This window comes from Hibiscus syriacus, unplaced genomic scaffold (genome assembly GCF_006381635.1).
Source record: "Hibiscus syriacus cultivar Baekdansim isolate YM2019G1 unplaced genomic scaffold, ASM638163v2 tig00110450_pilon, whole genome shotgun sequence".
NCBI lineage: Eukaryota > Viridiplantae > Streptophyta > Magnoliopsida > Malvales > Malvaceae > Hibiscus > Hibiscus syriacus.
Window position 1 is genome coordinate 4,308,718 of NW_024062743.1, and position 26,246 is coordinate 4,334,963.

Sequence of the window (26,246 nt, forward strand, 5' to 3'; positions counted from 1 at the left end):
AAAATATATAATTTTAAAAATTTTAATATCAAATATATTTTTTTGTATACAACATTTATATCTTATCTTTTAAATCTATGCATTATTTAATTTAAATTTGTTATTTAATAAATTAGATAATTATAATTATAAAGATAATATTTATCATTTTTGTGTTTTGATCGTAGTCGATGATGATATAACCAGACTTGCTTAATTGAACATTGAACATTGAAATAGATAGGATGTAAAATCAGGTAATCATTTGGGTTTCAGTCGAATCTTTCAGGTCAGGTAAATTTGATTATGATCGTGTCAAGTCAATTTGATGGTTCGATTCGGATTGGATCGGGTCCAGTCAAATCAATTCGGGTCATTTTCAGGTTGATATGACATCAAATTCAGGTCGGGTTAATTTCAGTTTGAATCGATGTCAGTTCTGGTAAAAATTGTTCATGTCCGAAACAGTTAAATATCAAGTTAATTCAGGTTCTGATGGACTTCAGTCGAATCTCGTTCAGATCGGGTTACATCATTGATAGACAAAATTCATGTCGGATCTTATCACATATGGATTGACTTCAGGTCATGTCATTTTTTTTGAATTAATTATTTTTCGACTTTCATGAACATTGAATTGCAATTTGTAATTGTATATGATTTAGAGAGTAAATTAAAAAATATATAACTAATTATGGACCAATTTTGATAAAAATATGATTTGAAGGACTAAATTGATCAAACATAAAATTACAGACAAAAATTTAAATAAATTAAATAACACGCATTGATGAGAGATCAATTCGAAATATTTTTAAAATATGAATTTGAAATTAATATAAAATTAGACTAAATTGTATCCATTTAAAAAGTTGGTGAACAAAAGTTTATAGGGTTTGGAGATTATAATATAATTTAGAAATTTGAAATAAAGTTTATTATGTGATTTATAGGGTATGAAGTAAATTACAAAAATAAATAAGTATGGGCCAATTTCATATACAAATATAAATTTAAGGACTAAATTGAACATATGTGAAATGACAAATTAAATTGAAATAAATTAAACAACACAAGAGGGTAAAATCAAAATAAGTATAAAATGTGAAGAATTTAAAATAGGCTGAATTATATTCATTTTAAAATTGAGGAAAATTGAAACAATTATAATATATTAATGTATATATTATATATAATATAATATGTATGATGAATGTTATGATAATATAATTCATGTATATATATATATTAAATGTACATTATACTTATGCATACAATATATATACTTATAAGTATAACATAGGTCTACATTACTTATAATATTTGTATATATTTATGTAAGTATATATTTAAGAATATATATATATATATATATATATAGATATATATATATATATATATATATATAATATTATATAATGTGTAAAATATATAAACTATAAAGTAAAGTAGAAGTATATAAACTCTATATATATATGAGTACATACATCACATATATATACTTAAGTGCATACATCATATATATATATATATATATATATATACTATATAAGTCTATAATTAAACATAAGTGATTAAAATAAAAGATTCTAAAATTAACATTTACATTTACATTTAATAATTATGCACGTTAAAGAAAGAAGGAAAAATTAAAAAATAATTAGAATATATACAAAATAAATTGCATAGAAATGAAAATTCAAGAATAGATTTACAATTAAACTATGACTAAAATAAATAATAAACAGTCAATTTTCAAAGTAAAAAATGATAATTTTGGAGGAGTGCGGCCATAATTAATCAAACAAATCTTATTGGACACTTGTCCCATCCCACTTTGACGCCAACTTCCCAATTATCATATATTCCCAAAAATTTCCAATTTTCCTCTATTTTCAAATTCTCAAATTTTCCATATATAAAAAACTCTCTCGCCACTCACTTTATATATATATATATCTATATATATATTATATATAATCTCAATAAATCATCTTATATGTATATTTAAAATTTATGTTAAATTATAATTAATTATTAATAAAATAATTAAACTTATAATTTAAATTAATTTATATCTAATAAAATAATGTTCATAATAAATTATTTAATAAAATTAATTTAATGATTATAATTAAGATTTATAATATAAAGATTATTAATATAGAAATAAATTTATTATTTAATTATCATAACTAATAATTGTTTTAACTTTTAAAAGTAATCATATTAATTATTATAATTTATATAAATTCAAATCTCACAACTTCAAAATTATAACTTATAAGTCAGGTAAATATCAAATCATGTTAATAATAAGTCGAATTATTTATAGTTTAGTCAATTACAGATCAGATTGATAACAATCGAGTAATACTAGTTATTTCCAGGTTAATCTCGGTTTAGGTTCATATCAATCGATGCATGTCGGGTTCGGTTATCAAAAAATCAGTTTAATTTGGGTTCAGGTCATTCTTAGATAGGGTTCATGTCAGTTCAATCCACAATTTTCATGTCCAACTCGAGTTTAGGTTAATATCATTCGGACTCTATTAGTTTCAGATCACTACCACTCAAGTCACAAATATTTTGACTCGAGTCAATTTCAATCAATTTTACGATCTAAACAACTTTTTACATCCCTAAACATAGAACTGGAAATTAAAGTTGATTTTGAATTCAAGGAATTCAACAAGTATAAGGAAAAAGGGTAAATGTCCAGCTAAGGCTCCAACTCTAGAGTATTTTTAGTTGTTTCCTCAACTATGAAAGTTTATTGAATGATAATCGAATTAACAAAAATTATAAGCTAATAATTATTCATTAAAAAAAGAATAAGTATGACAGAGTAATTCATAAAATTAGTATAATAACAATTTCACCCTCATTTTTATATTTTCTTGCTTTATTCTTTATTTTAAAATTTTTCAAAATTTTTCCATTTTCCTTCCCTCTCTCTCAGTAAAACCCATAAACTGGGGAAAAAATCATCACACAATTCGGTTTTGTTGACCATTAGATCAATTACCCAAGTCTCGATATTTTCAGAGGAAATGCAGTTTGCCTTTGATATTTTAACCCAATAAAGTATTTATATTAATCAATACAATTACTTAGTCTCAATACTTTTGTTTAAGGTATCGATACTTTCGATACGTTTCATTTGTCTTTTCTTTCAATTCCTAAAGTACCGACTATTATGTACTTATAAAAGTATCGATACCCTTCAACATACGTATCGCTTTACCGTTTTGTCATGTTGAAACTGTTTTGTCAATTTTAACATTTTATATTGTCATGTATCGATACATGTTTAAAGGTATCGATACTTTCAAGGCGCTATTATTGCCAATTATTTTAAATTCCTAATACCGATACTTTGGTGCATATACTTAGATAAGTTTCGATACAATTTCAACAATTTCGATATCTCTACCGGTTTTGTCAAACTGAAACCGATTTTGTCAAACTCAAACCGGTTTTTGTCAAACTTCAACCTGTTATATGTTATGTATCGATACATGTGTGTAAGTATCGATGCCTACCGATAAGCTAAGTTTACCTCAGTATATCCGGTAGTGCTTTACCGGTTTTGTCATATTGAAACCGATTTTGTCAAATTTTAACATGTATATTTCATGTATCGATAATGTTTCTAAGGTATCGATACTTTTAAGTGCTATTATTACAATCTTTTAAATTCTTAAAATATAGATACTTTGGTGTATAACTAGAAAAGTATCGATACAAATTTCAATAATTTCAGTATCTTTGTCGGTTTTAATCAAACTAAAACATGACTTGTCAAACTGAAACATGTTTTGTCAAACTTTAACATGTTTATATTTTGTATCGATACTTCTATGCAAGATATCGATACCTATCGCTAAGCTAAGTTTATCGGTTGTCAAATTTTTAAATATTTATTCATATTTTCTACCTACAACATTATTATTACTTAATATTTCCGGTAATACTAAACCGACTTTATTAAATATTTCTAATACGTCGTATATTAGTTCGCCTTTCCAAGACACCCGTGTTGACTGCATTCACTTTCCCCCGAGAATAGCTGGACCATTCCTTATTTACTTGAAATAAATCTATTTCAAAAATCAAAGAAAACAAAAGCCACTGTTCAGCTCTACCTGTTTTATATATCTAATTTTAAGTATTAGTTTTTTTTTGTATTTATTTAATTATGGTCTTATGATATTAGAATATAAAAGTTTGCGTTTATCCATGTATTAAAAATTAGAGTAAACTAACATATTCTTGTGATCCTGTTTCGGTTACTCAACTATTTTTTTTAAAAATATATACATTATATTATGTATTGATCCTCTGCCGTTAAAAAAATAAAAAAAATGTCGACGTCTCGCTATAAGTTAATTCTGTCATCATTAAAAAAAATAAAAAAATCATGTCAGCAGTTTTAATTTTTTTATTGGTGAATGACAAAAACGAAATAAAAACATAAAGTTATATTTGATTTTGAAAAAAAGAGATAATTGAATGATCAGAATGAAATTACACGAATAGGTGAGTGACTAGATATGTAATTTACCCTCAAAATTATATACGAATAAAATTTTGTATTTTAGATTTACAACTAAGAAAAATAGTGAACTAAATATACTTGTAACATTTGAATTAACAAATGATCTAATATATAAGATAAATAATATATAAATTATCATTTGGGCTAAAACTTTAAGACCATAGAAAGTTAACATTTAATTAAAAATTTAACAAATCAACTTTAGTTTCTCTTTTTATGAATTCTAAATTCAATTCTAATATTATTTAGAAACGAAGAAAAGAGGACTCTAGGAGATGAAATATGAGTATTCTTATCCGGTCTAGAACTCAGTGCCGGCCCTGAGCCTAGGCGGGGTGGGCGATCGCCTTGGGCCCAGGTTTGGAGGGGGCCATTCTTCCCAAATATATTTAACCTCGCAAAACACAAAATCACTTCAAAATAAATATCCAGGAAAAACATGACTCTCAATCTATCTTGGAGGGGTTCATTCTTCTCAACTTTCTATCTTGTTTCCTGTAAGAACCAATATATTTTTTTTAAAAAGGGGCCCGTATCCAGCACCACCGCTTGCCCATTTGTTTAATATCCCCATGCTCCACTAATTACCCACGCCATGCTACACCCATGCCATGCAAAATAAAAGAGATTCCATCAGTAAACAATTAAGGTGGGGCACATATTATGGACAACAAAGGAGAAAAATATTAAATGGGGGCTCTCGACCAAAAAACAGAAAACACAAAAAGAAAAGGAGGTTCATCAACAAGGTCAGAAAGCAAAAAACGAGAGAAAAAACCGGAGATATAAATGTAACCAAAATCAGGGGTAGGGAAGAGGAGAGAACCAAAAAAACCATATTGTAAGTGTGGAGAAAAACAGGGGTTCCCCATTTCATTTCTTTTACACAGTCAATGTAATCAAGGGAGCTTTTCCTCACAATTTTTTCTAAGGAGCAATGCGAAAGAAGCAATTTTCGGTATTACGCATATTCTTTACTTTTAAATGTTTTGTGTGTGTATGAAATTGAAATGCAAGTAACACATGTTTATAATTATGTCTATTTATTTTAAGTGCATTTAATTTTAGTCCTAGTGTTAATTTCTTTAATTTTCGTTGTTTAGACATTAGGATTCTATATTTTTACATGTTAGTCCTGTAGACCGTTTTGTAATTTTTCCATTTTTTATGCTTGATTTTATTTTTTTGGGAATTTCGTTTAGGCCCTTAGGTTGTGCGTGTTTGTATTTTAGTCAATAGTCTATTCGCTTCAATTTATTTCGAATTAAGCTTTAATTTTTTATTTATTTTAATTTAACCATTTTCATGTTTAATTTTAGCTTAGTAATTTAAAATTTATGCAATTAGGTCCCCGAACTTCGATTCGATTTTTGATATTGATATAATTAAATAGGTTAAATAGAGCTTCCATTTTAGCTTAGATTTCAAACTAGTCTTTAAATTTAGGGGATAATTCGAGTTGGCCCTCGCGTAAACGCTTGAGGAACCACTTCGGTTATTCGATTCAATAATTAATTAAAATAAAAAAAGATTAATATTAGAGCCTACATTTTTAGGTTTGAGCTCCTAGGTTCTTTAATTTTCATAATTTGACACCGTAAGCTAGAAAAAGCCTTAATTTATTTTAGAATAATTAGGATTAAATAAAATTTGTTTGATTGCATTGTTTTCTAAAACTTAAGGCATTGTTTACTTATTATTAGCCGAAATTTATTCTTGAATTTTAAGTTTTTTTTTAAGGGCCCTTATCTCTTATTTTGCCTAGGGCCCTTAAAATGTCAGGACCGACCCTGCTAGAACTTATGACATAGAAAATATGTCACCATTATAATAAATATTTATAATATAACTCAGTTTAATTGATTCATATATTAAATTAAAAATTGAACAGAGAAATGGGAATTAGAGTTGATTTTTAATGGAACCGGTTGGCTTGTTGAAATTTTGATATTTAGTCGAATAGAATAGAATTGGTTGGTATAACCTCAGCCGCAACTTCTTAGACATTCACTCAAACGGGTCATCAGTGTGGAATTGGATCGTTCATTCCCCGTAAGAAGTTGAATCTTCTTAATATTAGAATCATTCTTTAGCTAATTACTTGAAATAAATCTATTTCAAATGAAAGACAAATTTTGGAATTTATACGTGCGAACTGCTGGGGTCTGAAACGTGTTATATGGAATTTCACCTTTATTTATTTTATGTTTTACAAAGGAAAATGGAGCTCCGTGAACGTTTAATACAAATCAAAATAATAATAACCTAATCAAAGTGCCATTAATCAACATAAAAGAAAATAAACTTTCTACTTTCAATTCAATTACATTTCTTGATTTCTCCAATAGATCAAATTTAGATTAAACTTTAGTAAATATATTTATCAATGCAACATTTAGTTTAACATTTAAAGATGATATTTAAATTGGAATCGTCATGTCTTTCAAACCATAAGTATTTTTTTGCTAGATTATGATCCTACTTATACATATACCATATATACATTCATTAGCTTTCAACAAAATTGAGAATAACCAAGTGAAGTCACCAAATCTACTCATCTGCCATAGTAGTAATCAGCAAGTTAAGTAGAAGATCTTCCCGGAGACGGAGATATCGGGGGAACTTGCATTTGATCCTAATTCTACAATGAAAACAAAATCTGAAGCATCTGTCTGGTTCGACAAGCTCGATGGACTCGGCGGGCAGTTAGTGTTCGACGAGCTTGCATCTCTGGGTTCAGTTTTTCTGAAAGTATGAGAGCTCATGTCTTCTCGTCAAAGATTCTCGACATGAACCGAACTCTTCTCCATATTGAAGTTTCAGAAGGCAGCTGAAACAACACATGCCTTTGCTCGTATAAGAAACATTGCTGCAAAAATGATGAGGGCCGAGATCGATGCGAGCCCTGCTATCAGGAAAAGGCCCCAGAAGCTTTCGAGACCCAGACTGTTCGATGAAACACCGGGGTCGAAACCAGGACAAATAACTTCATCGTTCTCTAACCATTTCTTCTGAAATTTTTCCATTTGGTCACCTTGTGTAACATTCAAGATTTCCCTTGAAGTATCTTCTACAAGTGGTGATCCTTTCGGGAAGACCTGCAGAAGAACAGTAAAGAATCATAGAGCGTATCATATGAATCGAGGAAGGCCGAGAAAGAGAACTCACGAAGCCGAAGCCGCCGGTTTTAAATGTCGGTTCGACGGTAGTATATTTGCCGCAGTATTTGGCGATGAATAGTTTGATGTAAGGGATTTCATCGATAGCAGCCGAAATACCGCCACTGGAACTGCCCCTGACGAACAGATTATGGAGTTCTTCAGGGGTTCTATATGTCTTGAGCTGGGATTTATCGAATTTCAACCCCAACAACATCCCTCTACAAACGATCCGTATAGAAAGCCAACACTCTCCCTTCTCTTCAACAGCACATTTAGATCGGTTACAGGGGCTGGAGTTTCTCCACTGTCAAAAGCGACGTTAAGCTGGCAGTGTAACTTTGGATGAGAATGAGAACCACGAAGCACCATATGATCACCACAAACCTAGCCAAATTGCTCACCACTTTCTCCTGCAATGATCAAATGCTTTTAGCAGAGTATGAATTATATGTAAATTGAAAAGGTGAAGGAGTTTAATTCTTACGATGAGCAAACACCATGGTTGAGAAGGAGAACCAGAAGCTGGTGCCGACTTGATGTGCAGGTGGTCCACGGAAATCTTCGTTGATTCTGTGCTCGAGAACCCAAACCACAAACCCGATGAATACGAAGAAGCAACCGCTGGTTATCCAGAGATCCGATGTCAAGGGCTGTAAGAAAACCCATGCGTCCTTCTTCTTGTTATCTTTCATTGGTACCAGCATCGACACCAGATTCTGTGTAGGGCGATGTGAAGTCCACATACAATGACCTGTGGCCACAATAGTTACATCTCCGACCACAGCATCATATTTCTGTGTTCATAGCAGCTGATTAAAGACCATGCGAATAGATATATAATGGTGTAATTAAAAGAGGAGACTTACCCCATAGTACACTTGATCAACCAAGTCATTGTAAGAACCGGCAGCTTTTCCTTCAGGCGTTGCAAACGGAATATACTCGTAAGCAACAGGATAAGGCATTTTAGCCATTACTGCATTGAAAACATCAATGCAGTACCCTTGAACTGATTTTGCTGTATTAGAGTTAGAATCCCAGATTATCTCCAGAATTCTGTAAAACCATCTTTCACTGGACCCCCGATTTCAATTCTTCCCATCTGTTGGGATCTCCCAACCTTTGGGGACCAAGTTAGTGTCCCCTGGCCATATAACGGGACCAAGTTTTGGCTTAGAGTTAGAATTGGCGCTTGTGTTTTTCAGATACAAATCTCGTAAGAGTCCACTTTGGGGCGTCCAAAACCCGACCCTTCTTTCGCCATTTCCATTTATGTTAACTATCTCGAACACAGACGATTCTAATTGCCGTTAACAAAGTGAAAATCTCCTGAAAAGCCTCTGAATTGAATGTTTGATAATCTTGGATAAGCCGAGGACCATTTTGGGATACACCCAATGTTTCAAGGTCTGTCCCGGGAATGTTTGGCTTGTTGAAGCTTAGGTTTGCAGTGCCAGCTTTCTCGATTGCCATGGCAAGTGCAAAAGTTGCATCATAAGCCCATAGTCCAAAACTGTTTTCAGCATTGGTAATATCGGGATTGTCTCTCTGGAATTTCCTTTTCCATCGAACATTAAACTGATCGAGTTCTTCCGATTTTGGAACAAAACTCCTCACACCCAAAACCCCTTGGACTGAATTAATATCCGAGGGATCAATTAAACTCCACAAAGTAGTTATCGATTCGGTCATGATCCAAACATACCTTCACTCATTCCAATCTCTTCTGCTTTGGCAAAAATCCGAAGGCCAAGACGCACCGCCGCATGCACAATGAACACCCTCGTTTGCATGTTCTTTAACTTGTAAAGTTCTTTGGCGATTCGGTCATCGGTAGCCGACGCCGGAAGTACGGTCATATAAGGGACCCGGGTGTTGTTCTCTTGTAAAGCAGCTGTCAAGTAAGGTATAAGGGTCTCCCCGAACTGGTTGTCGACATAGATGGGCACTGCTTCTCGCCACCCAAAAGAGTTGACAATGGCACTTATGGCTTTCACTTGAAATGAGCCACTTGTAGCAGCACGGAAAAAGTATGGAGTTTGAAGGGAAGTGAGGGAAGGACTTGTTGCAGAAAACGAGATGATGGGAACCTGAGATTTATTGCCCAGACTGATTACAAAGTTGGCCTGCATTGAACTCCTTGGCCCTAAGATCGCTTGTACTTCTGCATTTCTTATCAAGTCCAGAGCTGTTTGTCCACAAACAATTAAAGTTGAAGAAGAAATTAACAGAGTTTGATGATCTTTCAAGTCAAATATTGTAGAGAGAGATGCGTTTTCTAAATTCTAATAATCAAACATTGTGTGCTGCTACAAGTTGGAAGGCACGGTGATTGGCGTATTATCATCCACGTAGAAAAGTCAATACCGGATCAGTGATTGATGCATGTTATCATCTACGTAGTAAAAGTCAATTAAGTTTCACTCTGATTCAGTCAAAATTGTAAAATAAAATATAAAAATTATTACTTTTCAAATGTTTCTTCTCGTTAATACAATGTGATGAAATCTATTTTGTTAGTAGGAATCAATATTTGATCGATTCGAATTAAAAAAAATAAGTCAATCAAATTTTTGAGTTATATTTTATGATACAAATTTTATTCCAGTCGAGTTTTAATTTTTGTTTAAATATAACTGTAAATATTTATATTATGGTGTGAACTAATTTAACTATTTTATCTAATCATGTAAGGCATACATGTATATTCTTCATATTTTTCACATTGTAATTTTATTTAATAAATTAAATGTCATCTAAAATTTTAAAATATATTTATAATTTTCCTTTTAAAAGAAGATATTTTGTGAAAAAATATTGATGAGAGTACAAAGGAATCAAGGAATTGATTAAAAGAAAAAAATTGTAAAAAAAAATTGTAGAAAAAATTTAATAGATAAAATACAAAGTTGAGGGACTAAATTATAAAAAAAAAATTATTGTTAGAAATAAGAATTGAAGATATATGGATATTTTATAGTGATAGAAGAGTGCGTGATTGAAAATTGATAAAAAAATGACTGAGATATTAAGGATGAATATTCTAGTTAGTCGAGTTAAATTTAGTTAATTGAATTGACAAATGTGATTATCATTCAATTAATAATTAATTTTTTTTTCGAACCAAGTCAAATATATAAAATTCAAGTTGGGTTGATAAAGAGATTAATTTATTGTAATATCAAAAATTACTTAAAAAAACTTGCCCTTGTAAAGTCCTATATTTATTTATATTATTGTATTCCTAATATGTTTGTGGTAAAAAATGATAAGTGCATGGATATAGTACGAGTACGTAAATACAGCTGTCATTTGTTCACTTACTAGCTAGCTATGCTATAAAATATCAGTGTTATGTTAAATAATTTGTAATATTTGTATATATTTCCATGATGGAAACACACGAACTTCTTTATTAAACAAGAAGTTATCTCTATCGAGGGGGGGGGTTTAGCCATATTTGTATCTGTTATAAATTTTCATTTTTTTATATTTTAATTGTTATTTTCTTTATATTTTTTATTAATAATTTCATTTCATATTTTTTAAATCTTATACTTAAAACTTTTAATAAACTTACTACGTTTGCACAGGTAATATAAAATATAAATAAATGAAGAAACGAAGAACGGAGATGAGAGGACGAACCGGCTGCGGCGGCGACAACAACGTCGTCCATGGAGTTCTTGATGTTGAGGAGGAGCCTGGTTTTGTAGTGAGGATGAGCGGCGTAAAAGTCAGAGAGGGCCATGTTGATGCAGCTCATCCCTATCTTCCCCACCAAGGAATCCATGTCAAGAACCACGCCTACATTAACGGGGACGGTGTCGGCCGCCCGGTGGTGTCTCGAGACTGATCCACCACTTCTTCCGGCGACCAACCATTGATGAAGAGATAGAGTGATTAATAAATTGAATTTAATGCGCATGGTAGGGTTCCCCCTCATATTGGAGCTCTTTCCACCACTGTTTTTTCTGATAAAATTGAATACGAGTATTGCGTAGGGAACAAATTGTTATATATAGATAAAAAAATATCTCTTAAGAGTTTATTAAAAAAATAAATAATTAATTAAAAATAAGATACGAAATACAACAACAACAATAAAATTATATTCCCATATGCAATGGGATAAGAGGAGGTAGGGTAGTAGGTTGCCCCCAACGTCAGGTTGAGAGCAGCTTATGTAGAAGTCCTCCGGCAGTCAAAAAATTAAAAATAAAGATAAAATGCAATGCATGTATAAATAAATAAATAGATACATAGTTGAACAATATTCATATGCAGTATTCATATGCTCGTCTGTAATGGGAAGTAATCCCTGCAAATAAATCCCTGCGTAAAAATCTCTGCCTATAGACAGAAACGTAAGACCCGACTAAATTTAAAAATAGGAAATATGAATATGAAATACAACAATCTATTCAAATTGACTTAAATGAACTAGAGTCTCCGTAAACAAACTTGTCATATTTTGTTGGGATAAACTATTTTATAGTCCTTGAACTTGCACGTTTTATAATCAAGTCTTTATTTTAGGATAAATTTAATCATTCAACTTTCTTCTTACTCCTACTTTAGTCACTAAAAATTTAAAAATTTCAATTTACTCATTGAACTTTCCATTTATTCTTATTTTGATCACTCTGTTGTTAAATATTTAACAGCTTTATAACTAGATATTTTATTTTGAAAATTATCAAATGACCCCAAAACTCTCTTCTTCTTCTTCTTATTATTATTCTTCTTCTTTTAAATGATTGAATTTCCCATGATTTCTCAATGATAAAGCATTTTCTTCTGGATCCTAACAACAGCGAGGTGGAGAAGAAGGAAACAAGTTGTATATCTTGATTATACTCTGATCGAATTATAGATGCTGTATATAAGAGTGGTTTGATTATTATTATTATTATTGAAATTCAGATTTAGGATTAAGTTTTATGGGTTTTAAAGAGATTTAGGTAAAATATAAACTCATAGAGTGGTAGGAGATAATGAGACGAGTTCGTTGATATCTTGAGTGGTCATAGAATACATAAGAGAATGATAATTCTACATGACACATAGATGAAATTATAAAATTTTTATCTTTGAAGAAAGAAGAAAAAATAAAACAAGAAAAAAAAATTGAAAACGTCGTGGATGATACATGGATCCCATTTCAATAAAAATGGTCCACATCAGCACAAGTGGATGCCATGTCACCCTTCAATTTATGAGCTAACACTCGAGTGACTAAGATAAGAACAAATCAAAAGTCTAATGAATGCTTTAAAAAAATTTAAACTTTAGTGATCAAAATCGATTGGAAAGAAAATTACGTGTATGAACTTAATTGTTCGAATTAAAGGAAATTATTAAATTCAAGAATTAAAACTATTTTATTTCTACTTTGTTTACAATAATGGGTAGATAATTACGTACTAGATTCGTTTGCCATAGAAAGCGTGTATGTTATTGTCAAAGGAAAGGAAAGGGAAAATTACAGGAGTGGGACATATGTGAACGGATTTACCATAACATTTTGTCATAGGTCACGAAAACGTTTACCTTGACCAAATCAAAGCTTACAATATGTTTTTTATTTTCACTTCCCCCAAAAAAGACTTCTCCTCAGAATTAAAATCTGATAAAAATAAAGAATGCATGACGAACACAGTAAAGATTCTAAATATATGTTATTGTCAAAGAAAAGGAAAGGAAAATTACAGGATATGTTGAACGGGTTTACCTAACATTTTGTCATAGGTCACGACAACGTTTAGCTTGACCAAATCAAAGCTTACAATATGTTTTTTATTTTCAATTCCCCTCAAAAAGACTTCTCTTCAGTAGAAAAAACAATTAAAATCTGATAAAAATAAAAGAATACATGACGAACACAGTAAAGATTCTAAATACATGTAATAACAGAATTATAATTTAAAAATTTGAGGAAAAAACCATAACAACATTTGGTCTTTACAAAAAAAATAAGTAAATGCAGTCAACATCATCCATAATGACACCTTTTCCAGGAAACTTCGTTGAACTTCTATTATGTCCATGTTTTTATTTTCTTCAGAATGAACCAATAATAAGTTTCAAGGTTTATCTAAAATTTAAGAGGGTTTAGAATAAAATATTAGTCAAATTTAAACAACCTTCAAGGCTCCGGTCTCGGTAGCTAAATATGATTTCTGTCCATAGCATTTATTATTATGTTTTAATATTATACAACTTAAATCATGTAAAATTAAATTTTATGTCGATTGATATTGTTTTTCATTGTAGCATCTAAAAAGCCTTGGGTGTTATTCCTCCGTTTAGAGTTTGAGGCCTAGATAGTTTAAAAAAAGAAAATTTCTAGAATAAATGCCACATCGATATCCACCACTAATTTTGTGGGGGTAAAACAGTAAACTATGTGAAAATAAAAGTTAATAATATGAGCATTAAACTTTAAATATTTTTCTAAAATGAATATTGCATATTGATAAGTACACATTCTACATTCTTTTACCATCTGTATTATTCTATCATACATCTAACTTTTAATATATATAAAATAAATTATATTATAAAACTAAAAAAACATGTTGAGTAAAACTCAAATGTAACTTTTCTACACTTCAAATTTTCACTTGTCATTTACATGTAAATGAGGAGCTTAGCATTAAACGCGGAAAAACATAATCACCAAATTAACCACTTCAGTAAACTTTGTGTTAGCTGTTAAGGCTCATAGTTTCCATTCTCTGTTATTCATAGAACATAATCACATATTTAAACACACTAACAAGACACTTTCAATACAAATCAAATAGACACCATCACATATATAAAATAAGCAATCTAATAAAGAGTATAGGATAATATTTTTCAAGCACAAAAAAAGTACCATACAAAATGTATAGAGCATAACATCTACCTCAAAAGACAAAAAATCATGAGCCACTCAAAATAGACACTATCATATGCATTAAACTTAGCCTGAATGTTTCAGCGATTGGTTGATGAATCAATATTTGATGGGAGCAGTAACTTCCAACTGGGCACCAAGCATCTCCTCAGCAACCTTCTCAGCTTTAACCCTAAGCTTATCGAGTTTCTTCCATCTCTCGTATGCCACTTGAGCTCTCCTTCCTCTTCCTCTCAAGCTCCTGGAGGGAACAAACAAGAAAATGTTATCAACTCTGAGGATTGCATTTATAGAACCAAAAAAAAGAGACTGTTCAAAACTGAATAGAAACTAAGACTATTTCATCCAAGCAACTAAAATTCAATTAAAGAATGGCAGGAATGCAATATATGAGGAAAAATCATTGGAAAAATTGAACAATGCTTATCTATCACGCAATCAAGTCAGAGTCAGACATAATATGATCAGAGCCTGACCAGTATAGAACGAGTATAAAACATAACATGATGTTCTTACTTGAGTCGAAGATCATTTTTCCATAAAAATTAAAAACCTTCTGGAGTTTTACAAGGCACTAAAAATAATTATTCTATATTTTCACTGCAGGAAAAGATATGAAGTTAAACTACAGATTAAACTGTTCAGCAAATGAGCTTTAAGCTTATTACAATGAAATAAACTACATTATCGGACAGAACAGACTTTTACTTGATAAATTTTAAAAGAGGAAAAGCCGAATTCAATGTTCACCTTGACAGTGTCATAGTGATTCCATCCAACATCAGATGAGAGCTTGCCTAACAAGCAATACTTGTGTCCTTTCTGAAGCCTCAAAACCCTAATTTATAAACAAAAACAATTTCAAATCATCAAACGTGCTAGTCATAAATGCAAGTTAACCAAATTCTAAATTTTGGATAAGAAATTGACCACCAACAAAACTCACTTGAGAGCGTCAGGAATAACCATCCACTTAATCTTATCATAAGGAGCCAGAACTCCTCATAAACCTTCAATCGAGCAAGAGCAGCTGCCCCACGTTTAGTCTTGTGAGGAATCATCCTGCAATCAGTACAAATACCAATAATCATAAATAATGTTGTCAGCGTGTGTGCCTTAGTGCTATAGACTATAAAAGCAACTCAAGCACTTTTAACTCAGGTGAATGTGATCAGTCATCTACCTGGTGTACCTAAACATGCTTTGTCATAATATGAAAAGCAGAAAAAAGACACAAAAACTCACCTGATTGAAGTCCACTCTAATTTCTTTATATTTAATTTTTCATTAACAATACTTATACTAGTATGAAAGGAGAGAACTATCTACACATCAATATTTGAGTATCAACAACAGATGTGAACCATAAGGAATTCATGGATATTGACAGCAAAGGAAAACAGTACTTTGAAAGCATTATAGGAAAACCAGACAACTCTTATTCTTTGAAGTTCATTACCATAATTGTTATCATACATCAATACCAAAACAGTTGATGTGTTTACTTCATTCGGGTAAGCGCTTTTTTTTTAGTCTGGCGCAATATAAAGTTTCTAAAACGGTAAAACGTAAAAATAAATGCATATCGCACCATTGACAACACTGATCATAAGCAAAAACTACATGACAATTCAAAATGAAGCAAGTGTAAACTTAATATAGAGGATCAAAACACCATTCCTTTACCCATAAGATTCATAGATGTTCTCAACAAAATTCTCTAAACTTAGAAAAAAAAAAATAAGATTCTTATATTGTTTTCATTTTTTTTCACATTTTTTACCCTAGCCAAGAATGAGGAATCAGAAAATACATCTAAAACCTTTGGACTATACCCAACAATTCTATTATCAAACATAAACACACAACTTTACTTCCATTATTTACAAAGTTTTCCAACAACAAATATTAAAATGTCAAATAAATAAACCCAACCCAATCCGAAAGCCCACAACATAACGATTACCAAGCATCATAAAACCCAAAAAATGAAATAAAAACCATACCCACAAACGGTACGCCAAAGGATCTTAAAAGGAGCACGAAAGTGGATGGACCATGAGAAGGCTTAATGTTCATACGCTTCCTCAAGAACCTTTAGGGGCTATTTGGTTCACAGGCATATGGGATTACCGGGGAAATGGAATCCTCATTCTCCCGTTTGGTTGGCCAGCATTCCCAGCCTCCGGTAATCTTTTATTACCAATAGTAGATTTTTTGGGGTATATTATCGGGAATGTGATTATCCCCCTTCCCTTAGTATTGTTAGATTACAGGCATTTTGGACTAAAATGTCCTTATCGATGCCAGCCTGCCTAGCATGTGCCTCGCATCCACAACTATCCGTTTTGTGCAAATCCCTGACCCGAAACCATCTCTCTGCTGCTTGACAAGTTAGGCCCAGCCACTCCGCTGTCACCTGTCGTAACCGGTTTTTGCCCGGCACGAATTTTTACTTGGCGGGAAATTTTAAAATGAATAAATAAATGATTTTTATTAAAAAATATTTTGGGAGTCGCCATTGACCTTTTTAGATTAGGTAGGACAAATACCTAAAAACAATATTTTAAAATAGTTTTGAATAAAAGATAATTTAAAAGATAAAACTGATCTGTGTATAACAAAAAATTTTAGTAAAAAAAGATTCGTGGTCGATTACGTTTAGGGAAGGATTAGAACCCCTATAACGCCCAAAATTGGTACTTATTAATTATAAATTGTCTCTATTATTTAGAAATTTAAGAATTAAAAGATATATTTAATTCATAATCCTATTATTTCAAGTTCATTAGTATAATTTTAAGAAAAAATATATTATTTTTTATAATTTTATAAGATATTTATTTACTTAGAAATATCAGAAAAGGACTTCTAGGTGCTTTAAGACAGCTCATTTCTTAATATTAAAAAAAATTAAAAATAATAATTTTTCCTAAGAAAATAATTTAAATAAAACAATATGTGTTTTCTGATTTTTTAAGTAGGAATTTATTTATTTTTAATATACCAGAATAGGACATCTAGTTGCTTTAAGACTGCCCTTTTCTTTTGATATTAAAAAATAAATATTATATTTAAACAAATATATATTTATGTGACTAGATGAAATGAATAAAAATAAAGTGCATAATCAAAGGACTAACTTTAAAGAAATTAAAAATTAAAGACAAAAATTAAAAATAATTATTGAATATAAAAGGCTAAATTAAAATAAATAAAAAATACAAAGTTAAAATTAAAGCATTCAGTAAAGGACTAAATTGAAAGAAATAAATAAAAATAGCACCAAATTGTATTGGAAATAAATAACAAAAATATGAATGACCAAAATATAATCAACAAAAAACAACATGTAAAATTAAAATATAACAAAATGCAAATATGACTAGAATGTAAACAAATAAATCTGCATGTCCAAAATTAAAATAAAATAAAGTGCAAGAGTGACCAAAATGGAAGTTCATGGCTAAAGTACGGGGTCATAAGTGATAGTTAGACCAAAAGTAGTTATCAAAACGCAAAAGAAGATTAAACAAGGAGGACTAACTTGTGAATTTCCCCAAAATTTATATTAAACCCCCCATATCCATTCTGTTTCACTTTCAAACCCACCTAAAAAATTCCTGGATCTTCCTCACGCACCGCTCCCAACACAGCCCACCAACGTCGGTAGAAAACGCTCTCCGACCACCATCACCGGTGGTCGGACTACTTAGACAAACCCCCTTTGATCCTCGAACTTTCTCTCTTTCAACTCTAAACTCAAAAACAAGGCCTCTAATCCACATGCAAAACCTCATAACCGCTAACCCGAATCTATATAGATCTATATAACACCAACTCCGGCGAAGATATGTCTCGAGCTAAGGTAAACGTATTATTCTCTTTTCTTATATTTTTTATTCAAAAATTGCTGAAATAAGTATATAGAAAGTAAAATAATGCTCACTGTTATATTTGGTTTATTGCTTCGAAAAGGAAAAAAAGGAGGAGGATCCCTCTGTTACATATTTGTTCTCTTCGAAAAATGGTGGCCGAGAGAAGCAGAGCCCTTTCTTACATTGTGATTGGGGATTTTATAACCCTTTACAATTATGAAAATAAAAATCTAAATTAGTTGTTGTTGTTTTCTGATTTTTTGATGAGGATGCTAGGACGTGGACGGTGCTCAAGAGTCCACGGGTGGAGCTGCCGAAAATTACTGGAATGTGAAGGGACAGCTGGGTTGCTTGCTGGAAGTTACTGGATGGAGGGGGAACAACTGGTTTAGGAGCTGCTGGTGTTTGTTAAAATGTGGAGGGGGAAATTGTTCTTACCGGAAGCTGCTGAAACTTGGAAAAAGGGTAACCATGGGTCGTTGTCGGCGTGGAGTGGAAGCTGCTGGAATTCTAAGGTAAAAACAAAAATGGTGATTACAACTGCCCCTCTTTTCTCGTTGTTGTGGAACAGGAATGGAGCAAAGACATAAAGTACCATTTTTTGTTTGAACTATTCAAACTTCTGAGCTACAAGTTCTGTTCTCTTATTACGAACTCCTTCTGGAAATTGATCCTCAAAAGAGGTATCGTTGATTCAACTTCATATGTGATGAATTAAGGCAAGGTTGAACAAGTTCTTCTCATTATGAACCTCCTCTCCTCTCAGATGAGTTTTCTCATTAACTCTTTCTGGAAATGTTGATGATGATCTATCTCTTTCTGTGATAGAATCACGCAAAAGGTTGAACAAGTTCTTCTCTTCAGATGAGTTATTCTCATTATGAACACTTCTGGAAATGTTGATGCTGATCTATCTCCTTGTGATAGAATCACGCAAAAGGTTGAACAAGTGCTTCTCTTCAGATAAGTTCTTCTCATTATGAACTCTTCTGGAAATGTTAATGCTGATCTATCTTCTTGTGTGATAGCGTCTAGCAAAAAGTTGAACAAGTTCTTCTATTCAGAGAGTTCTTCTCATTATGAACACTTCTGAAAATGTTGATGCTGATCTATCTCCTTAGTGATAGCGTCGAGCAAAAGGTTGAACAAGTTCTTCTATTATGAACTCTTCTCATTCTGCAGACGAGTTCTTCTCATTATGAACTTCTTCTCCTTCTCAGATGAGTTCTTCATTATGAACTCTACTGGCAATGCTGATCCATCGGGTGATGGATTCGCGCAAAAGGTTGAACAAGTTCTTCTCATTATGAACTTATTCTTCATTCTTCAGAGAGTTCTTCTCATTATGAACTCTTTCTGGCAATGCTTTAAGAAAATAATCTCAAATGAGATAAATGGATATTTCAAGTGAAACTTTCTCTAGAGAGAATAGTTGTTTTAAGAAAAACAATCTCAAGTGAGATAAATGGATATTTCAAGTGAAACTTTCTCTAGAGAGAATAGTTTGTTTTAAGATTCAATTGAAACTTCTTAAGCGAGAAACAATTTGCTTTAAGAAAAACAATCTCAAGTGAGATAAATTGCTATTTGAAAATATCTTGCACTGAGGTCTTAGGATGGCCCGTAGGACTTATAATTTGGGAAATAGTTTACTAAGTAAGAAACTTTGGGAATTTTTTCTTACTATTCAACAATTTCGTTTTCAGAAAATATTGAATGAGAACTTTGGAAATCGTTTTCTCATTTTTCAAAATAACTTGTTGATTGGGTAACATGCCCAATATTTCAAAATAATACTTCTTCTGTGGATTACGTCCATCTATTCTTCAGATGTTTGCGTGATTCCTGCAGTCGAGGTTTGAATTATACCTTCTTCTTATAAGGCATTTTTTCATCATGAATCTTCTTTTCATATGAAAATTGTTATTTTGTTTGAATGCAATCAAATGTATCAATGTAATGCATTTTCTATTTATGCAAATGATGTTCTTCTGAATGCATGAATGTTGATGCAATCTTCATTTGATTTCAAAGTGGCGAATCGTCTTCCTTCACTAGTCAAAATGTCAGTCAAGCTGGCATCTCTGATGAACCATATGATCCACTTGCATCTTTGTGTTTTGTTTGTTTTATTAAAGTCTCAGAAGAAATGTTTCATTTATGGAACTCTTGCCGTAATCAGAATTATGACCTTGATGCCCCACTTTTGTCTTGATAACACCGGTTTTCTTCATCTGAATTTGTGTAGAAATCCAATAAAGTTTTTATCTTTGAAAAGAGAATATATCATTTTTGAAGAGAGATCTATCATCTTTGAAGATAGAATATATCATCTTTGAAATATGTAGATATGATATGCTAAACTCAGTAGAGATTAATTAGGAGAGCAATGTCTGTTCTGATTGACTCTTGAAAACACACCACAAGGAGGATTTATCCCAATTCCTTTCATGTCTGCACATCTAATTGAATCTCGAACAATGTAATTTGGACCATATCATGTCGAGATGCTTAACAACAACCTGTCGTTCAACCTTAGTTAGATCCACTAGTTTTGTTGTTGTTAAAATTTCTGCTTCCCTTCTATGGAAAGAAATCTTTATCATATCTAACTTCTGACCTTGGGGTTGAAGAAGTTAAACTTTATCTCAGATCAATAAATGAAAACACCATATGATAGCAACATTAGTTCAGCACCAGAATAACTAGTTCGTAAAACATTTGACAACATATTCATCATTTCTTGCGATTTCTGCACAAATGTTTGGTAGGGAAGCTTTTTCATAGTGTTCAAAGCTTTTGTATGATGTCACAAGACCATTTGAGAACAAAACTCAGTGGGAATACAAATAAGATACTGGTATAACAAAAAAGTTGGTCAAATTTACGAGATATGCTAGTGATGATGAATAATAGATACAACTGATCTTGATATCATCTCGGCAAGGGCCAATGTGATATCAACCACGTTTTTCTTCTATAATGAGCATTATAGGAAGTAGAAACACATTCGCTATAGGAATTAGTACAGAAAGAGGTTCATGGAATTCTTGCTGCTGTAGATGAAATGCACATGATAAAACAAATAAATGAAACTCAGTTCACCCTGACTGGCAATGATAACCCCAGTATCAATGGGAAAGAGCATATACGTAAGTTGAGCCTTTATTCAATGTCATCAAGTAAGAAAAATTGTTGTGAAAAACTTCGTAGCCCAACAGTATGATTAAAACTAACTGCCAGGAACCTCAAAGAAATATGTTTAATCATCATTGACACACAAAAGACAAAATTCAAAGTGAGATCTTGAGGAATTGAACCCTAAATCGAATGGTCTTTATGAGGACCATCTTTATCCATGCAATCGTGATGTAGCTTAACATAGAACAAACTATCATGTGACACATGATTAAAGATTGGGTATTGAACCATACTTGCTGAGTAGACATTTGTTCAATAACATGATCCTAATGTAACTTCCTGATGAACGAAGCAATTATGTATAGTCAGCTCTACTGTCACTGTTTCACCATTTTCATTCTTCATTCATTTTTGTCTTATTGGAAATATTTGCTCAAATCAATGATCTTTAACATGTGATGATGTGGGCCTTCAGTATGCCCAAGCATTACTGATATGAACGTTCAAAATACATCAATATTCCTGATTCTGTTTGAAATTGGCTTTCAGCATGTCCCAACATTTGCTGATACAAACATTCAAAATGCGTCAATATTCCTGATTATGAATGAATTGAGTTTCAGCATACCCATCATTTACTTTTTTTTTTTAATGTGAGCTTTCAAAATGCCCAAATATTCATACTAACGTGGGCCTTCAAAAATTCCTCACACGGATGCCCCAACATTCTTTTTCTATTTGAAATGGGCCTTCAAGATGTCCCACATGGATCTGTCTAAATTGGGCCTTCAAAATGCCCTAACAGTAAATTGTAAGGCTTCTCTCAATGTTTGTTTGATTTGAATCATATCCCCACGAGGTCCAATTTGAAAATGTACTGTTGTGGGTACTTGTGGCTTTATTTGCCCAAATCTGTTTATCTTGAATACTCTCATTCTGGTGTCACCGAACAGTGGTTAAGTAACTTGAGGAATTCTCTTCAAGTTGTCACAAACTTAAGAAGTTATCAATCATTTTGACGGAAATGTCTAAGATATGTCTCTTCTGAATGAGGTGCCCATTTTTTTGAATCTGGAGGATCTAGTCGGATAGAGTGGTATAAATCACTTGGTAATCCATTCCAGTCTGACATAGTGAACCTTGTTTTCAGTGAAGGTTATTTCTGGAATATACTTTTCTCTGATTATGAAGCGATCTTTCAGGATGATTTCACATATATTGATAGTTCTTCTGATACTGAGGAAATCCTGAATTCTGATTCTGATGAGGAGAATAAACTGTTATACTTGACAAAAATGGGGTACTCAGAGGCTGAGGCTTTACTATCTATGGAGAGATGTGGTCAGATTCATCAATTGCAGAGTTGACAGATTTTATGTGCTGCTCAATGGCTAAGGCTGCTAACGCATTCTTCCGGTAGAAGATGGGAAGCCATTATATAATAACCCCAATTATAAAAAAAAGGTGAAACACGAGTTATGAATTTTGGAAAAGGAAGAAGCAGAGGAAGCTTGAAAAGAAGCTTCTTAATGAAGACGATCATGCAGTTTATCTTTCAAATCTAATGATTTATTTTGGGGTTCTTACCGAACCAGATCAGATAACTCAAAGAACACTTCCAAAAGTTGCTATTAGGCCTCCTTATTTCTACTACGAGAACATGTCACTTGCTCCAGTTGGTGTTTACACCGAAATGTCATAGTACTTATACGATGTAGAGCTAGAATTTGTAGATTCAAAGTATTTTTATGCTGTTACACGGAAAAGGGGCGATATTCATAATCTGCCAATTGAGAACATATTCCTCTTATTCCGTTTCCTCCACGCACCATACATGATACTTTCCATTGATAAGAAAATGATGGCCTTCTTGGGATCCAAGAACAAAGTTGAACTGTTTACAAACATGTACAGGAAGTGCCAAATTGATAGAAAGGATCCGTAAGGCTCTTGAAGCTTATGACGATGAGCCACCTTCGAGTGTCTAGAAGTATGTTCTTGATGAGTGCCGAAAATGGTATCTGGTATGGGTTGGAAAGAGCAAAGTTGTTCCACTTGAACCTGATGAGGTGGAAATACTTCTAGGTTTCCCTAAAAACCATACACGAGGAGGAGGATCTGCTAGAGACGTGTTCCTCGGTGGTATTAATGTTTGTCTCTTTTCTCTGAGATAAGTGATGCATAGGTTGCCTTATACTGTCTTGGCATACCTTTCAAAACAGATGTGCAAGAACTGAATGGTGATCGGTTGGAGCAATTAATGAGTAGATTTGGCGAATTTGACCTTGTTGTTGGTGGCATCCAGTGTAACAACCTTACTGGAAGAAAATAAACATCATCGGAATGAACTAGAAGATTTTTGTTGGTGCATTTTCTTGCAACAATTCTTACAGTGACTGCCTCTTATGTTGCTTCAAGAACGTACTGCCATATCCCACTATTCTTGAACCATGAAAGGTTTGGTTGATGATAAAACTGGTTATCTCTACTTTGGAATCTTGTAACCAATATTACCCCATATGAAAGAATATAAGTGTAGAATCTCTTCTAATGTCCTATTCTGTGCCATAAGTTTTAAATTCAAGTTCAGTAATCTTCTGAGTGCAAGTGATGGACTTGTTATTCCCATAATACACCTTAATGGGACTTTTACTTGTGATTAGAGAATCTGCTAGAGACATGGATTGATGGTTGGGGAAAATAATTCTGGTGATGCTTATCGCCCTTAGCATGAGATAAGTAAAATCTTTCTGATGGATTGCTAATGATGTCATAGGAGAGCGTTACAAGTTCAATTCTCCAGACATTTTGGCTTCTTGGACCACTTACTTTCAAGAAAGTGAAATATTTCATCATTCTGGCCTCGTTCATTCTTTTTTCAATAGAGGTAGAATAGGCAACAACTAGCTTCAAGGACCTTCCTCATTTGAGACTGTCCTATTTGAAAATGTTTTTCCTCCTTTCTTTATCGAAGAATGATTTTTGTTTTGTAAAATATTGCCTATTACAGGTTCACAATAGAATCAAATCATAAACATGAGTTTAATGAATATCAAATAAATCAACTACCCTTTTAAATCAAAAAATCATAGTCCTATGGAAAGTGTCAAAATTATTGACTGATTTAAGGTGTAGGTTGATTCTGGTAAGTAAGGTCTCTTCAGGTTGGTCCAGCATATATGTCTCTTTGAGCTTTCACTGTCTTGAAGGGATGGTTGTTATGCTCATCTCATAGAGATACTTCTTGGTTCCAGAATCTCAGGAACGTCTTTGGGATGTGCGGTGCTTCATCAAGAGCTTAAGACCGTCTCTTATGTCATTGTTGCACCATTCAATATTCGAGCCACCTTTTCAGGTTTTCAACTCGAATCCTCGTTTGGTTTCAAGACGCTATTTAAAAATTTACATCTTAAACCCCCTTTTATCATTTTTCATATCATGCATTAAATATTTTTTTTTTAAAAAAACCAATTTTTGCAAATAAAATCAATCCTGAGAGGTAGAATGAAATATGAAGATAGTCTCTTTCACATAGAAATCCATGTATGATTAGAATGGACTTTTCAGGTAGTAACATAGGCCAAGGCTCAGGGCTATGAAAAAAAAGGGATAAAAAGGCCCAAACAAGTGTTTAAGTGTAATTGAACCAATGATCAATTCATTCTGATGCATTTAATCTTACCTTGCTGACTTGGATCTGCTTTGCTGGGGATTTTCCCAATATTCATTCATCTCCAGCTTTCTTGTGCTTCTTGTTGAATGTGAATCTTTGAACTTATTGCACTTGATCAACCTTGTAACTTGGGGCTCAATGAGTCACCCATCTTGATTCAATTTCCCCCCTTTTTCTTTTTTTCTTGTTCTTTTTCTTTTTTTTCTTTTTTTTTTTGTTTTTTCCTGATGAATGAGTATGACTCCTATTACTTGAGAACCTTCTTTCCTTCTTGTATTTCAAAAATTCTTTCGTTATTTGAATGGATTTATCTTCAATCACTTTGTATTTGATGTACCTTGTGGTATCAAAACTCTTCATTTCATGAAGATTGCTTTCGTAATTGACAATCTTTATTCCTGTGAGCAGATATTCTTCTTCTTGTCATCCAATGTGGAGGGTGATCCTTGGTTAAGGTTGAATCAGATAAAATATTATAGGCTCAAATGGGGACAACAAGGGATATATTTCCTCATTTTGCGAAGGGATAAATGAAACAATGCCGTTTGTCATCTCATACACAGAAGCCTTTGTAAAAAGAGGTATCCCTAGGGGGATGAATATTCAAGACTAATCTTTATTTACATGAAAACAATGTAATTAATGCATGATATATATTCAATCTCTTTCTACTTCTTTGAGTATGCCCTAATCACTCGAAATTATCTTCGATAAATTGATCTATGATGCCTCATCTCGTCTCTTCTTCCAGGAAGATTCACGGATAATTTGAAAGTTTGGTTATTTTGAGGTCTTTGGTTCATGATGGTTTTGTACTTGGAAGGAAAATGTGTGACTTTTGAAGTCATGTATGTAGGGAGGTAATGAACCAATTAACTCTACCCGAGAAGGTAAATATCTGGATTTGGTGTCTCAAAAACAGGTAGAGGCATTATTCTAAGTCTCA

At 32.3% G+C, this 26,246-nt stretch overlaps 2 pseudogenes; both read right to left on the minus strand.

Annotated features, from left to right (window-relative positions):
* Positions 1–7,109: 7,109 nt before the first annotated feature.
* LOC120125952 lies at positions 7,110–11,633 on the minus strand (annotated as a pseudogene).
* A 2,941-nt stretch (positions 11,634–14,574) lies between these two features.
* Positions 14,575–18,408, minus strand: LOC120126145 (annotated as a pseudogene).
* Positions 18,409–26,246: the final 7,838 nt, after the last annotated feature.